At 43.6% G+C, this 14,221-nt stretch overlaps 1 protein-coding gene across 4 annotated transcripts in view; it reads right to left on the minus strand.

Annotated features, from left to right (window-relative positions):
- Window positions 1-14,221, minus strand: part of TBCE (tubulin folding cofactor E) — a 69,073-nt gene that overhangs the window by 37,076 nt on the left and 17,776 nt on the right. The window lies entirely within an intron of this gene.

Here is a 14,221-nt window from a genome sequence, read left to right on the forward strand (position 1 = left end):
CTTCTCACTTAAAAAAAAAGAAGAAACAGTGAACTCTATACATTGCTCAACATTGTATTACAAACACTATTTCAGCTTACCATCATTAATTTTTTTTTTTTTTTGAGACAAAATCTCCCTCTGTTATCCAGACTGGAGTGCAGTGGCTTAATCTTGACTTACTGCAACCTCTGTCTCCTGAGTTCAAGTATTTCTCCCACCTCAGCCTCCCAATTAGCTGAGACTATAGGCATGTGCCACTACACCCAGGCTAATTTTTGTATCTTTAGTATAGACAGGGTTTCACTATGTTGGCCAGGATTATCTTGAACTTCTGACCGTAAGTGATCCTCCCGCTTTGGCCTCCCAAAGTGCGGTGATTTCAAGCCTGAGCCACCATGCCCAGCCTACTTTAAAGAAAAGGGGTCTCGCTCTGTCATCTAGGCGAGTGCAGTGACACAATCATAACTAACTGCAGCCTCCAACTTCTGAGGCTCAGGCAATGCTCCCTCTTCAGCATCCCAAGTAGCTAAGACTATAAGCATAAACAACCATGTTCAGCTAACATTTTCTGTATTTTTTTAAAGAGACAACATCTTGCTATGTTGCCCAGGTGACAACCATTAACTCTTAAAAAAAATCGGACCTTCTTAGAAGTCACCATAATTTTGGCCAGGCACAGTAGCTCACGCCTATAATCCCAGCACTTTGGGAGGCCAAGGCAGACGGATCACCTGAGGTCAGGAGTTCAAGACCAGCATGACTAACATGGAGAAACCTTGTCTCTACTAAAAATACAAAATTAGCCAGATGTGGTACATGCCTATAATCCCAGCTACTGAGGAGACTGAGGCAGGAGAATCACTTGAACCCGGGAGGTGGAGGTTGCAGTGAGCCGAGACTGCACCATTTTATACCAGCCTGGGCAACAAGAGTGAAAGTCCATCACACACACACACACACACACACACACACACACACACACAAAGTCATCATAATTTAAAAGGATGAAAACTATTTGTAATAAACTGTGTTAACATAAACATATATACAGTTTTTGCTAGGATGTGGGGTCACAGTGAGGACCAGACTCTAAAAGGAATTTGTGATCCCACAGAGTTAGAACCAATCCCCTGCCTGGGAAGAAGTGGCAGGAGGGTGTTAGAAACTTGGAGAGTGTGGCCCAGGTGAAGTGGCTCATGCCTATAATCCCAGCACTTCGGGAGGCTAAGCCAGGGGGATCACCTACAGTCAGGAGTTTGAGACCAGCCTGGTCAACATGGTGAAACTCTGTCTCTATTAAAAATACAACCAGGCATGGTTTCAGGCACCTGTAATTCCAGCTACTTGGGAGTATGAGGCACGAAAATCACCTGAGCCCGGGAGGTGAAGGTTTCAATGAGCTGAGATCACACCGTTGCACTCTAGTTGAGCGACAGAGGGAAACTGTATCTCAAGAAAAGGAAGAAAGAGAAAGAGAGAGAGCAAGAAAGAGGAAGGAAGGGAGGGAGGGAGGGAGGGAGGGAGGGAGGGAGAAGGGGGGAAGAGAGGAAGAGAGAAAAGAAAGAAACTTGGAGAGTGTAGTGTCCTGGAAGTCAGTGAAGAAAGTCTACAACCATGTCCAATGCTAAAACCAGGTCAGGTGAGGTAACGGCTGAGGCCACTGAATCCAGCAACATGAACATAACCTTTCCCACCAGCAGTCTGGGTGGGGCAACAGGGCAAAGCCCAGTGTGGGTGAATCCCAAAGACTCAGAGGACAGTGAGCACAGCCTACCCTTGTCCTAGAGAGTTTTACTGGAAAGGGGAAAAGGTAGGGGGAAATACCCGAAGGGGCACAAGGGCCAAAGGAGGGAGACTGTTTAAGACAGTAGAAAATATCTGGCCGGGCACGGTGGCTCACCCCTGTAGTCCCAGCACTTTGGGAGGCCAAGGCGGGTGGATCACGAAGTCAAGAGATCGAGACCATCCTGGTCAACATGGTGAAACTCCGTCTCTACTAAAAATACAAAAAATTAGCTGGGCGTGGTGGCGCGTGCCTGTAGTCCCAGCTACTCAGGAGGCTGAGGCAGGAGAATTGCCTGAACCCAGGAGGCTGAGGTTGCGGTGAGCCAAGATCACGCCATTGCACTCCAGCCTGGGCAACAAGAGCGAAGCTCTGTCTCAAAAAATAAAAAAAAGAAAAAAAAGAAAATATCCACCTTGTATGTTGATGAAATTAATTCAGTGGAATAGGGAGAAACTGATTATGCAGGAAATTAAATTCTCTTCTGTAGCAAAATTAAGTCCCATATTTCTCTCATGGCTTATACACACAAATCAGTGATTTGCTTCGGTAAATTAAACAAATTTATTAACAATTTTAATATCTCTTAAATTAAAATCCTAGTTAACTGGCTGCTCTATGGAATAGCCATTCTTTATTCCTTTACTTTCTTAATAAACTTGCTTTCACTTTATTCTAAGAATTCTCCTTGCTTTTTTTTTGAGACAGTTTCGTTCTGTTGCCTAGGCTGGAGTGCAATGGCACTATCTCAGCTCACTGCAACCTCTGCCTCCTGGGTTCAAGCGATTCTCCTGCCTCAGCTTCCTGAGCAGCTGGGATTACAGGCACCTGCCACCACGCCTGGGTAACTTTTGTATTTTTAGTAGAGACAGGATTTCACCATGCTGGCCAGGCTGGTCTCAAACTCCCGACCTCAGGTGATCCACTGCCTTGGCCTCCCAAAGTGCTGAGATTATAGGCGTGAGCCACCACGCCTGGCCCCCTCGAATTCTTTCCTTTGTAAGATCCAAGTACCCTCTCTTGGAGTCTGGATCAGGACCCCTTTCAGGTAACATATTTCTGGCAAACCACAGAAAGGATGATACTGAGGAGACCCCCCCCACCACGCAAAGGAAACAGACTGCAGCACTGATTGGCTGACTTTAGGACAGAAGCGGAGAAACTGGTTATTTTGCCAAGGCTTTAACTGGAATGGCGTGCGTTCCTGTCAGGAATGAAACTTAACTCACAGCGCCAAGCAAAGCCCTTTGGGAAAACTGGCCTCATTCCTTGTGTACACAGTTCCTGACCTGTGCTGCACAGGCCTATGGAACACAAGAGAGCGATCCCACTTATTCCTGCGAACCAACCAGTGCTCTCTGGCTGCTGCTCAAAAGAAACAAGAGATGAGTAATGTTAAAATCTGGATCAATATTCTAATTCTGGGCACATATTGGCATTGGCTAGCGAGTCCTTATTAGCTTAATTTCAACAATTGCCTAGTTCATGGAAAACCTGCTAATTTAGTCTACTTGGGATAATTTTACTTTGTGTACTGTTATGTAATATATTGCCGTAATTATATTCTTTGTGTAGCAATGCAGGATAAGCTTACTAAATGTTTTCTTAAACTGAATACTTATGAATCTTCCAGATATTACCTTTTGTCAGAACTCAAAAGAGTTAAGAATGGCCTGACCGGGCGCGGTGGCTCACGCCTATAATCCCAGCACTTTGGGAGGCCGAGGCGGGTGGATCACGAGGTCAAGAAATCAAGACCATCCTGGTCAACAAGGTGAAACTCCATCTCTACTAAAAATACAAAAATTAGCTGGGCACGGTGGTGCGCAACTGTAGTCCCAGCTACTCGGAAGGCTGAGGCAGGAGAATTGCTTGAACCCAGAAGGCAGAGGTTGCGGTGAGCCGAGATCGTGCCATTGCACTCCAGTCTGGGTAACAACAGCGAAACTTCATCCCCAAAAAAAAAAAAAAAGAATGGTCTTCACCATACCAATGCTTTCTCACTGAGCTCCTCTCTACCCTGAATGCAAGAGACCCAAGAGTTAGGAAGGAATATCATCACCCCTGTTCAGCATAAAGAAGTTACAGAAGACGGATCTTCATCCCTCTGCAACCCTTAGGATTCAGAGTTCGCTTGTAAAAGGAATGGGGGAAATAAGTCAGAGACGTTTGAACCAGAGCAACTCCATCTTGAATAGGGGCTGGGTAAAACAAGGCTGAGACGTACCAGTCTGCATTCCAGATGGTTACCCATTCTAAGTCTCAGGATGAGATGGGGGTTGGTAAAAGATATAGGTCATTAAAGACCTTGCTAATAAAACAACATGCAGTAAAAAAGTCGGCTAAAACCCACCAGAACCAGGATGGCAACAAGAGTGGCCTCGGGTTCAACACTCTCACCAGTGCCATGATAGTTTACAAATGCCATGGCAACATCAGATTACCCTAGACAGTCTTAAAAGTTTTAGGGAGGCATGAATAATCCACCCCTTGTTTAGCATATAATCAAGAAATAACCATAAAAATGGCAACCAGCAGCCCTCCAGACTGTTCTGCCTATGGAGTAGCCATCAGTTATTCCTTTATTATTATTATTATTATTATTATTATTATTATTATTTTTGGAGACGGAGTCTCACTCTGTTGCCGAGGCTGGAGTGCAGTGTTTTGATCTCAGCTCACTGCAGCCTCCGCCTCCTGGGTCCAAGCAATTCTCCTACCTCAGCCTCCTGAGTAGCTGGGAGTACAGGCATACAACAAAGTTTTTGTATTTTTAGTAGAAATGGGGTTGCACCATGTTGGCCCAGGCTGATCTTGAACTCTTGACCTCAGGTCATCCACCTGCCTTGGCCTCTCAAAGTGCTGGAATTACAGGCATGAGCCACGGCACCCAGCCCCTTTACTCTCTTAAAACTTGTTTTCTCCTTAAAGAAAAAAAAATCTTAGTTAACACATGCGTCCCTAAAACTGGGGTGGGCCAGGTGCAGTGGCTCACGCCTGTAATCCCAGCACTTTGGGAGGCTCAGGTAGGTAGATAATGAGGTCAGGACTTCAAGACTAGCCGGGCCAAGATGGTGAAACCACGTCTCTACTAAAATTATCAAAAATCTGTCAGGTGTGGTGGCAGGGGCCTATAGTCCCAGCCACTCGGGAGGCTAAGGCAGAGAATTGCTTGAACCTAGGAGGCAGAGGTTGCAGTTAACTGAGATTTTGCCACTGCCCTCCAGCCTAGGTGATAGAGCAAGACTCCATCTCAAAAAGAAAAAAACACAGGGGTGGGGATGGGGGGACAGGGATGGAAGCCCACAAACACAAACCAGAGTTCAATTCCTGGCTGCATTACTTACTAGCTATGTTACCTCAGGCAGCTGAATTTATACCTCAGCCTATATTACCTCAGCTTTAAAGCCCTCTCAAATGAGGTGATTTCGAAGAATTAAATAGGCCACCTACGTTATTGCCTGGCACAAGCACTAACTGGCCTTGATGTACAGTTATTGCATCTGATATAATACTCCTAAAAACAAACTGGCCAGGTGTGGCAGCTCACTTCAGGAAGCCAAGGCTGAGGGATCTCTTGAGGCCAGCAGTTTGAGACCAGCCTGGGCAAAACAGCGAGACCATGTCTCTCCAAAAAAAAAAAAAAAATTACACATTAGCCAGACACAGTGGTGTGCACCTGTAGTCCCAGCTACTCAGGAGGCTGAGGCAAGAAGATCACTTGCGTCTAGAAGTTGAAAACTCCAGTGAGCTAGGATTGCCACTCCAGTCTGGGTAACACAATGAGACCCTGTCTAAAAAAAAACAACAAAATCCCACATATTTTGAAATACTAAGATAACTCAAATGCCAGACTCTCTAAACCTAACCAGTGGCTCTCAAACTTGTTCAGACAAGCTCCTGACCATATCGATACCATCAATAATGACATAATTTTATCATATGAGTAATTTACTAGCAGAAAACATAGTTATAAATATATACAAGATAAGGTCACATAAATCTCAGGTATAAAGTTGTTACCTCTTTCCATTATCTACTGCTGCATAAAAATTCCCCAAGGGACCGTGACTTAAAACATTAAGGTGATATTTCTTTTTTTTTTTTTTTTTTGGAGATGGAGTCTCATTCTGTCGCCCAGACTAGAGTGCAATGGCATATCAGCTCACTGCAACCTCCACCTCCCAGGTTCAAGCAATTCTCCTGCCTCAGCCTCCTGAGTATCTGGGAATGCAGGCGTGCGCCACCACGTCCCACTAATTTTTTTATTTTTAGTAGAGATGGGGTTTTACCATGTTGGTAAGGCTGGTCTTGAACTCTTGACTTCATGATCCGCCTGCCTTGGCCTCTCAAAGTGCTGCGATTACAGGCATGAGCCACCACACCCGGTCTAAGGTGATATTTCTTATAGTTCTGTGGGTAGGTTTTGCTGAGCTGAATTGTTCTGATTCATGTGGTGTCAGCTGGAGTCACCCACAGGACTGCATTCAGTTGGGAGCTAGCTGAGGCTGAACCATCCAAGATGGCTCAACTCAGATAATCGGCACCAGGGTGGAGGTAGCTGGAATAGCTAGAGTCTGCATGGACCCCTGTTCCCAACAGGGTTAGATTTCTCAGGTGGTGACTGGCTTCTAAGAGAGTGAAAACAGAAACTGCAAGGCCTCTGAAAGGCTAACCCCAGAACTACTGGCACAACATAACTGCACCTACTTACCAGAGCAGAGTCTAGGGCCAGCCTAGACTCAGAGAAAAAGGAAATAGACTCCACCTCTTCATGGGAGAAGCAGCATGCATGAATAAGGATGGGAAGCATTACTGGCAGCCATCTTTGGTGACAATATACCACCAAAAAATGGATGCCATGTTAGGCAAGCTTAGATGTGTCCACCTAGCCACCCAGGTCCAGCAGTCTCACCTCCATGAACATGAGAAGGCTAAGCTCAGGGGAAGGCATGCTAACATGGGCTCAAAGGACAGTGTGGCCTGGCCTAGGTGAAAGATCTCATCCCCCACCACAGAACTTACCATCTGGATTCACACAGGCCACATCAACACAGCAGAGACAACCACACCTGAACTCCTTCAAGTCACAGATTTCAAAGTGGAGAGGAACAAAATGACCATTTTTAAATTTGTGAGCAAATACTTCCAAGATATACAGTATGCAGCAATAGCTGAGTCAGATGGGGAAAGTGGATTGCTATTTTCATAACCTCTTATCAAAATTCAACATTGTCTTTACTCATAAATTCAGGCAACAAACTAGAGTGAGATTTACAACATTTTGTCACCAATGGAAACCAAAGATATTTTCCTATTGCTTTACACTTGTTCCAGGTGTTTAAAAGATCAGTTATTCTCATCATTGCTCCAAAATTTAGTAGTTATTAGACCTACTGGTAGATCATTTAATGTTATTTAATAAAGACATATATTAGTGTATCAATTTTTCCCATGCACATTCTATGTATATATCAATTTTTTAAAAATATTTTGATTACTATATTTAATGTAACTGATTTCCTTTGTATTTTATTTCTGCTTTTAAAAGTATCATTTTGTGCCTGCCAAAAGGATCCATAGCACAGAAAAAGTCCCTGATCTTCCTTTCTTTTTTTTTTTTTTTTGTGACGGAGTTTCACTCTTGTTACCCAGGCTGGAGTGCAATGGCACGATCTCAGCTCACCACAACCTCCGTCTCCTGGGTTCAGGCAATTCTCCTGTCTCAGCTTCCTGAGTAGCTGGGATTACAGGCACGTGCCACCATGCCCAGCTAATTTTTTGTATTTTTAGTAGAGACGGGTTTCACCATGTTGACCAGGATGGTCTTGATCTCTTGACCTCGTCATCCACCCGCCTCGGCCTCCCAAAGTGCTGGGATTATAGGCTTGAGCCACCGCGCCTGGCCCAAGTCCCTGATCTTGAGTATATTCTGAAAAGATGTAGAATCTGAGCTGGGTCTTTAGGATGAATGAGCCGAAGTTTGGTGAAGAAAAAAAAAAGCAGTGGTCTTTTGTCCTATCATAGGCATCAAACAGGATCCTGCATAAAAATACCTACAAAAACAGGCTGGGCGCAATGGCTCATGCCTATAATCCCAGCACTTTGGGAGGCCGAGGCGGATGGATCACGAGGTCAAGAGATCGAGACCATCCTGGTCAACAAGGTGAAACCCGGTCTCTACTAAAAACACAAAAATTAGCTGGGCATGGTGGTGCGTGCCTGTAGTCCCAGCTACTCGGGAGGCTGAGGCAGGAGAATTGCTTTAACACAGAAGGCGGAGGTTGCAGTGAGCCGAGATTGTGCCATTGCACTCCAGTTTGGGTACCAACAGCTGAACTCTGTCTCAAAAAAAAAAAAAACTACAAAAACAAAAAGTAGCAGAGCAAAAGCAGTGCCACTGAATATAAAACATTTGTAAAACCTGTAGGTGCTTCTCTGGAGGAAATTTAAAAGATCACTTCTAGGTTATCTCCCTTTTTTATTTACATTTTTGGTAGAGATGGGGTCTCACTATGTTGACCAGGCTGATCTCAAACTCCTGGCCCGAGTGATCCTTCCGCCTAGGCCTCCCACAGCACTGGGATTACAGGCCTGAGCCCCGTGCCTGGACTCCTTTACTCGTACAGCAACATATAAATAGATCTTGTGTTTACTAACAATTAAATATTAATGTTAAACACTTTATGTTTAAGAAGGTGAAATAAATCCTCAGGTGCATTACTAGATGTTAGAAAAATAGTTCAATTTGTTTTGCTTTGTTTTTTGAGACGGAGTTTCGCTCTTGTTACCCAGGCTGGAGTGCAATGGGGCAACCTTGGCTCACCACAACCTCTGCCTCCCAGATTCAAGTGATTCTCTTGACTCCCGAGTAGCTGGGATTACAGGCGTGTGTCACCACACCCAGCTAATTTTGTATTTTTAGTAGAGATGGGGTTTCTCTATGTGGACCAGGCTGGTCTCAAACTTCCGACCTCAGGTGATCTGCCTGCCTCGGCCTCCCAAAGTGCTGGGATTTCAGGAATGAGCTACTGCATCGGGCCGACTGTTTGTTTATATAACCGTAATCTATGTAAATGTGTACAAACAAGTTTTGCATCTAATAAACCATTTCTAGAGTCTCGTTAAAATAGATTTTGCCCCAGCACTTTGGGAGGCTGAGGCAGGTGGATCACGAGGTCAAGAGATCGAGGCCATCCTGGTCAACATGGTGAAACCCCATCTCTACTAAAAACACAAAAAATGGCATGTGCCTGTAATCCCAGCTACTCAGGAGGCTGAGGCAGGAGAATGGCCTGAGCCCAGGAGGCGGAGGCTGTGGTGAGCTGAGATCGCGCCATTGCACTCCAGCCTGGGTAACGAGCGAAACTCCGTCTCAAAAAAATAAAAAATAAAATAAAATAGATTTTGTTTTATAAAACAGTGAAACCTGAAATTTGTGAAATTAATTTCATACTGAAATTTATGAAACAGTATTGATTTTCCTTAGAGGAGTAACATGGGGGTGGTGGAACTAGAAATAGAAAATTTTATTTTTCAAACATGTGATTTCAGTGAAAAAGTGTAAGAGCTCAACTAATACATTTATAATAATGACAAATGAGAAAACAATGTAGAACACAAATACCATGGTTTGCATCTCTGTCCTAAATTTACACTTTTTAAAACAGTGGTAAAAAAATAAGAAGTCATGAATAGATTTTTATTACTGTTGCGTTTAACTGCAGGCAGATGAAAGGAGAGTTAGGAATGGTGTTAGTAGTTGCAAAGCAGACGCTATGCCCTTTACAGATCAAAGACTGACACTAAAGACCGATATTTACTGGGACATTTCCAGCAGGAAACAAAACAGCCTCAAAAAATAATGAAAAATCCTGGCTGAATGGGTGTCCATTGGTAACAAATCTCTAAGAGGTAAACTGTAACAATCCACATAGATGCCACTGAGATTATAGATTAACATATTAAGAAACTGTATCCAAACCCTGAAATTCTGAACTATGTCTAAAGAGAAAAATGTTGGTGAGGATGAGAATACAGGGAGAGGTGCCCAAAAATGTTTCTCTTGGAAGCATTTGGACTGTTTAGGTTCCTTCCTCCTTCTGCCCACCAATACACATGTTGCTGGCAAAATCATCATCCTGACCCATGGCCTTTATGGAAACAGGATGTGCTCATAAAACCCAGTTATCAAGATTCATTTTGTCCTATGTCCCCAGCAGAATTGCCAGATAAAATTAAAGATGCTCAGTTAAACTTGTATTTCAGATAAATAGTAAGTCATTTTCAAGTAAGTATGCCCCCATGCATATCTCATACTCATCCTAAAAAAAAAAAACGGGCCCAGCGTGGTAGCTCACACCTCTGGGAGGTGTGAGGCAGGTGGAACTCCTGAGGTCAGGAGTTGGAAACCAGCCTGGCCAACATGGCGAAACTCTGTGTCTAAAAAAAGAAAAAAAAAAAATTTTAAGAAAAAAACTGATTTGCTGTTTATCTGAAATCCAAAGTTCACTATGTATTTGGTATTTTTCTTTGCTGAATCTGGCAACACTACACAAAGGTAAAGGGTCCCCAGTAGACTCCCAAACGTCCACGGTAAGCTTCTTTCTTATTGGAGCTTTGGATACAAGCTACTGGAAAAGGCCAGGTCTCTGGAGAGTTTCTAATACGTGTTGATCTTGATACCTTGTTTGTTTCAGGAATGTTTAGTGTTTGGCAAGGCTGCATAACTAAATGTTCATCATGAGAAGAGAACTCTTAGCTTTCCTGCAAAGCTCAGTGCTATCATATCTAAAGAGCTGACCCAGTGAGGTGGTTTTCCCATGAGAAAAACAGAGTAGTAGATAAGCATCTTGCTGTAGACTTGTTTTTTGGTTTCTCTAATAAGCTGAATTTAATATTCATCTTGACTGCTTTTGTGTTGACACAATTATAATTCTGCTCTGATTCAAGTCAGGCTTTCAAAAATGAAGTAGAGCTACCACCTTTTTAAACAGAGGTGCACCCTGTCCACATGCTATCATTAGACCTCCTGATTTAAAAAGAAATCTTCCAACACTTTACACCACACCAAGAGAATTATTTTATACAAACCCATTAATGCTCATCCAAGAGCCTCAAAACACTTTACAACAGGCTTATGACACACAAAAGAGGAATCAATCAAGGGCTTTTTTAGTTTAATTTTTGTGGGTACATACAGTATTTTAATACAGGCATACCATGTGTAACGACCACATCAGGGTGAATGGGGTGTCTAACCTTAAACATTTACCCTTTCTTTCTAGCACTTTATTTCTTAAATTGTCAAGCATCCACTTCCTAAGATGTCCATTATCACAGACACAGGCTGGAACAGTACATCCTCTCTGATGCCAAGTATTAAAGTTAGATTCTGCTCCCTAGTGCTAAAGAAATGTTACATTTTAAGATTGATTTCCCACCAGAAAAGAGAAATCCTATCATTGCTTGGAAACAGAACCACTGAAATAAAAGGTGAGTGGGTAGAATACTGATACATCCAGTTCTGTCCAGAGCATACTCTGTAGCTTAGAATGAAAAAAATGCAAGTCACTCTGCTGTCTAGGGATAAGATAGAGAGGACTTCAAAATTACTTACCATATTTGAACCCCTCAACTCCCCCAAAAGACAAGAAGTGGAGAGCAGCGGTACCTAGGAAGAACACCGGTGACTGTGCACAGCCATGAATTTTGTGAAAGTTGATTACAGAAACTGGGTCATTCTTGTCATGCCCAACAAATTCAGAGTCAAGGGGCCAAGGGGAAAAAGCACTCAAAGCACCACAGCACCTGCTCCAAGAAGTAAGTTGCTACAAGCCCAGCTACTGAAACTGCCTGTTGAAACCCGATGCCGCTTTTATTTAATAGCTACTAAAACAATCTGCCCTGATTCGAATTTCACCCACCACTGTCACTCACCAATCAGAGCTTGCTAGCCAGCTCTCCAAAACTTTACTAGTGCCAATGAACTTCCTTTCAGAATATGTAACATTTCCCCTTTAATAAGATGTACTAAGCTGGGCATGGTGGGTCACACCTGTAATCCCAGAACTTTGGGAAGCCGAGGAGGGAGGATCACTTGATTACAAAAAATTAATCAAGCATGGTAGCAGACGCCTGTAATCCCAGCTACTCGGGAGGCTGAGGCAGCAGACTCTCTTGAACTGGAGAGGCAGAGGTTGTAGTGAACTGAGATCATGCCAATGAGACTCTTGTTTCAAAAAAAAAAAAAAAAAAGAATTCAAAAATGGGCATGCACCACATAATGATATGTAGGTCAACAACAAACCGAATATACAAAGGTGGTCCCATAATCACACTGGAGCCGAAAAATTCCTATCTCCTAGTGAAGTTGTAGCCATCTTAATGCTGTAGTGTAACATGTGACTTGTGTTTGTGGTGACACTGGTATAAACAAGCCTACTGTGCTGCCAGTCATATAAAAATATAGCACATTCAATTATGTACAGCACATATTTGACAATAATAAACGGTGATGTTACTAGGTTAAGTGTTTACTATACTATACTTTTTATCATCATTTTAGAGTATATGCCTCTATTTTTTTTTTTGGAGACATAGTTTCACTCTGCCCACCAAGCTGGGGTGCAATGGTGTGATCTCAGCTCACTACAACCTCCACTTCCCAGGTTTAAGTGATTCTTGTGTCTCAACCTTCTGAGAAGCTGGGATTACAGGCATGCGCCACCATGCCCAGCTAATTTTTTTTATTTTTTGTAGAGATGGGGTTTCACCATGTTGGCCAGGCTGGTCTCAAAACTCTTGACTTCAGGTGCTCCTCCTGCCTTGGCCTCCCAAAGTGCTGGGATTACAGGTGTGAGCCACCTCTTGCCAAGCCAAGGCAATTCCTTGTATTTAAAAAAAAAAAAAGTTAATTGTAACCCAGCCTCAGGCGGGTCCCTCAGGAGGTTTTCTGGAAGAAGGCATTGTTATTGTGAGAGGTGATAGCCGGGGGAGGTAGCTCAGGCCAGGCACAGTGGCTCTCACATTGTAATCCCAGAATTTGGGGCCAGATCACCTGAGGTCAGGAGTTCAAGATCAGCCTGGCCAAAATGATGAAACCCTGTCTCTACTAAAAATACAAAAATTAGAGTCTCACCTACTCAGGAGGCTGAGACAGGAGAACTGCTTGAACCTGGGAGGTGGAGGTTGCAGTGAGCCAAGATTGCACCACTGCACTCCAGCCTGAGTGACAGAGTAAGACTCCATCTCAAAACAAACAAACAAAACAAAAAAAGCAATGACAGCTTTATGCATGTTATATAGCCCCTGAAGATCTTGCAGTGGGACAAGATGTGGAAGTGGGAAGACACTGATACTGTGGTCTGGACTGCAGGCCTAGGTTAATGTCTGTGTTGGTGTCTTTGTTTTTAACAAAAAAATTTAAAAGGTAAAAAAATATATTACTTTAAAAATAGAAAATCGCTTATAAAATAAAGAAATGAAGAAAATATTTGTGTACAGCTCTACAAAGTGTTCATGTTTGAAGAAATGCTGATGTTTTAGGTTACTTCAATTGAGTGAAAAAGTTTTAAAAATTTAAAAGTTGGCTGGGTGTGGTGGCTCACACCTGTAATGCCAACACTTTGGGAGGCCAAGGTGGGTGGATCACTTGAGCTCAGGAGTTCAAGACCAGCCTGCCCAACACGGAGAAACCTTGTCTCTACTAAAAATACAAAACTTAGCTGGGTGTGGAGGCACACACCTACAATCCCAGCTACTCAGGAGACTGAGGGACAAGAATCCCTTGAACACAGAAGGTGGAGGCTGAGATCAGCCAGCCAAGATAAAACTACTGAACTCCAGCCTGGGCAACAGAGCAAGACTCTGTTTAAAAAAAGAAAAAAAGCAAAGCACAGTGGCTCACGCCTGTAATCCCAGCACTTTGGGAGGCTGAAGCAGGTGGATCACAAGGTCAGGAATTTGTAACCAGCCTAGCCAACATGGTGAAACCACATCTCTACTAAAAACACAAAAATGAGCTGGGTATTGGTGGCGCACACATGTAATCCCAGCTACTCTGGAGGCTGAGGCAGGACAATCATTGGAACCCGGGCAGCTGCAGGGAGCCAAGCTCAAGCCACTGCACTCCAGCCTGGGCAACAGAGCAAGACTCCGTCTCAAAAAAGAAAAATTTAAGTTTATAAAATAAAAAAGTACAGGAAACTAAGGTTAATTTGTTATTAAAGGAAGAAAAACCAGCCAGGCACAGTGACTCACGCCTGTAATTCCAGCACTTTGGGAGGCCAAGGCGAGTGGATCACCTGAGGTCGAGGAGTTCAAGACTGGCGTGACCAACATGAAGAAACCCCGTCTCTACTAAAAATGCAAAAATTAGCCGGACATGGTGGCGCTGGCCTGTAACCCAGCTACCTGGGAGACTGAGGCGAGAATTGCTTAAACCTGGGAGTCGGA

This window comes from Callithrix jacchus, chromosome 19 (assembly GCF_049354715.1).
Source record: "Callithrix jacchus isolate 240 chromosome 19, calJac240_pri, whole genome shotgun sequence".
NCBI classification, from domain to species: domain Eukaryota; kingdom Metazoa; phylum Chordata; class Mammalia; order Primates; family Cebidae; genus Callithrix; species Callithrix jacchus.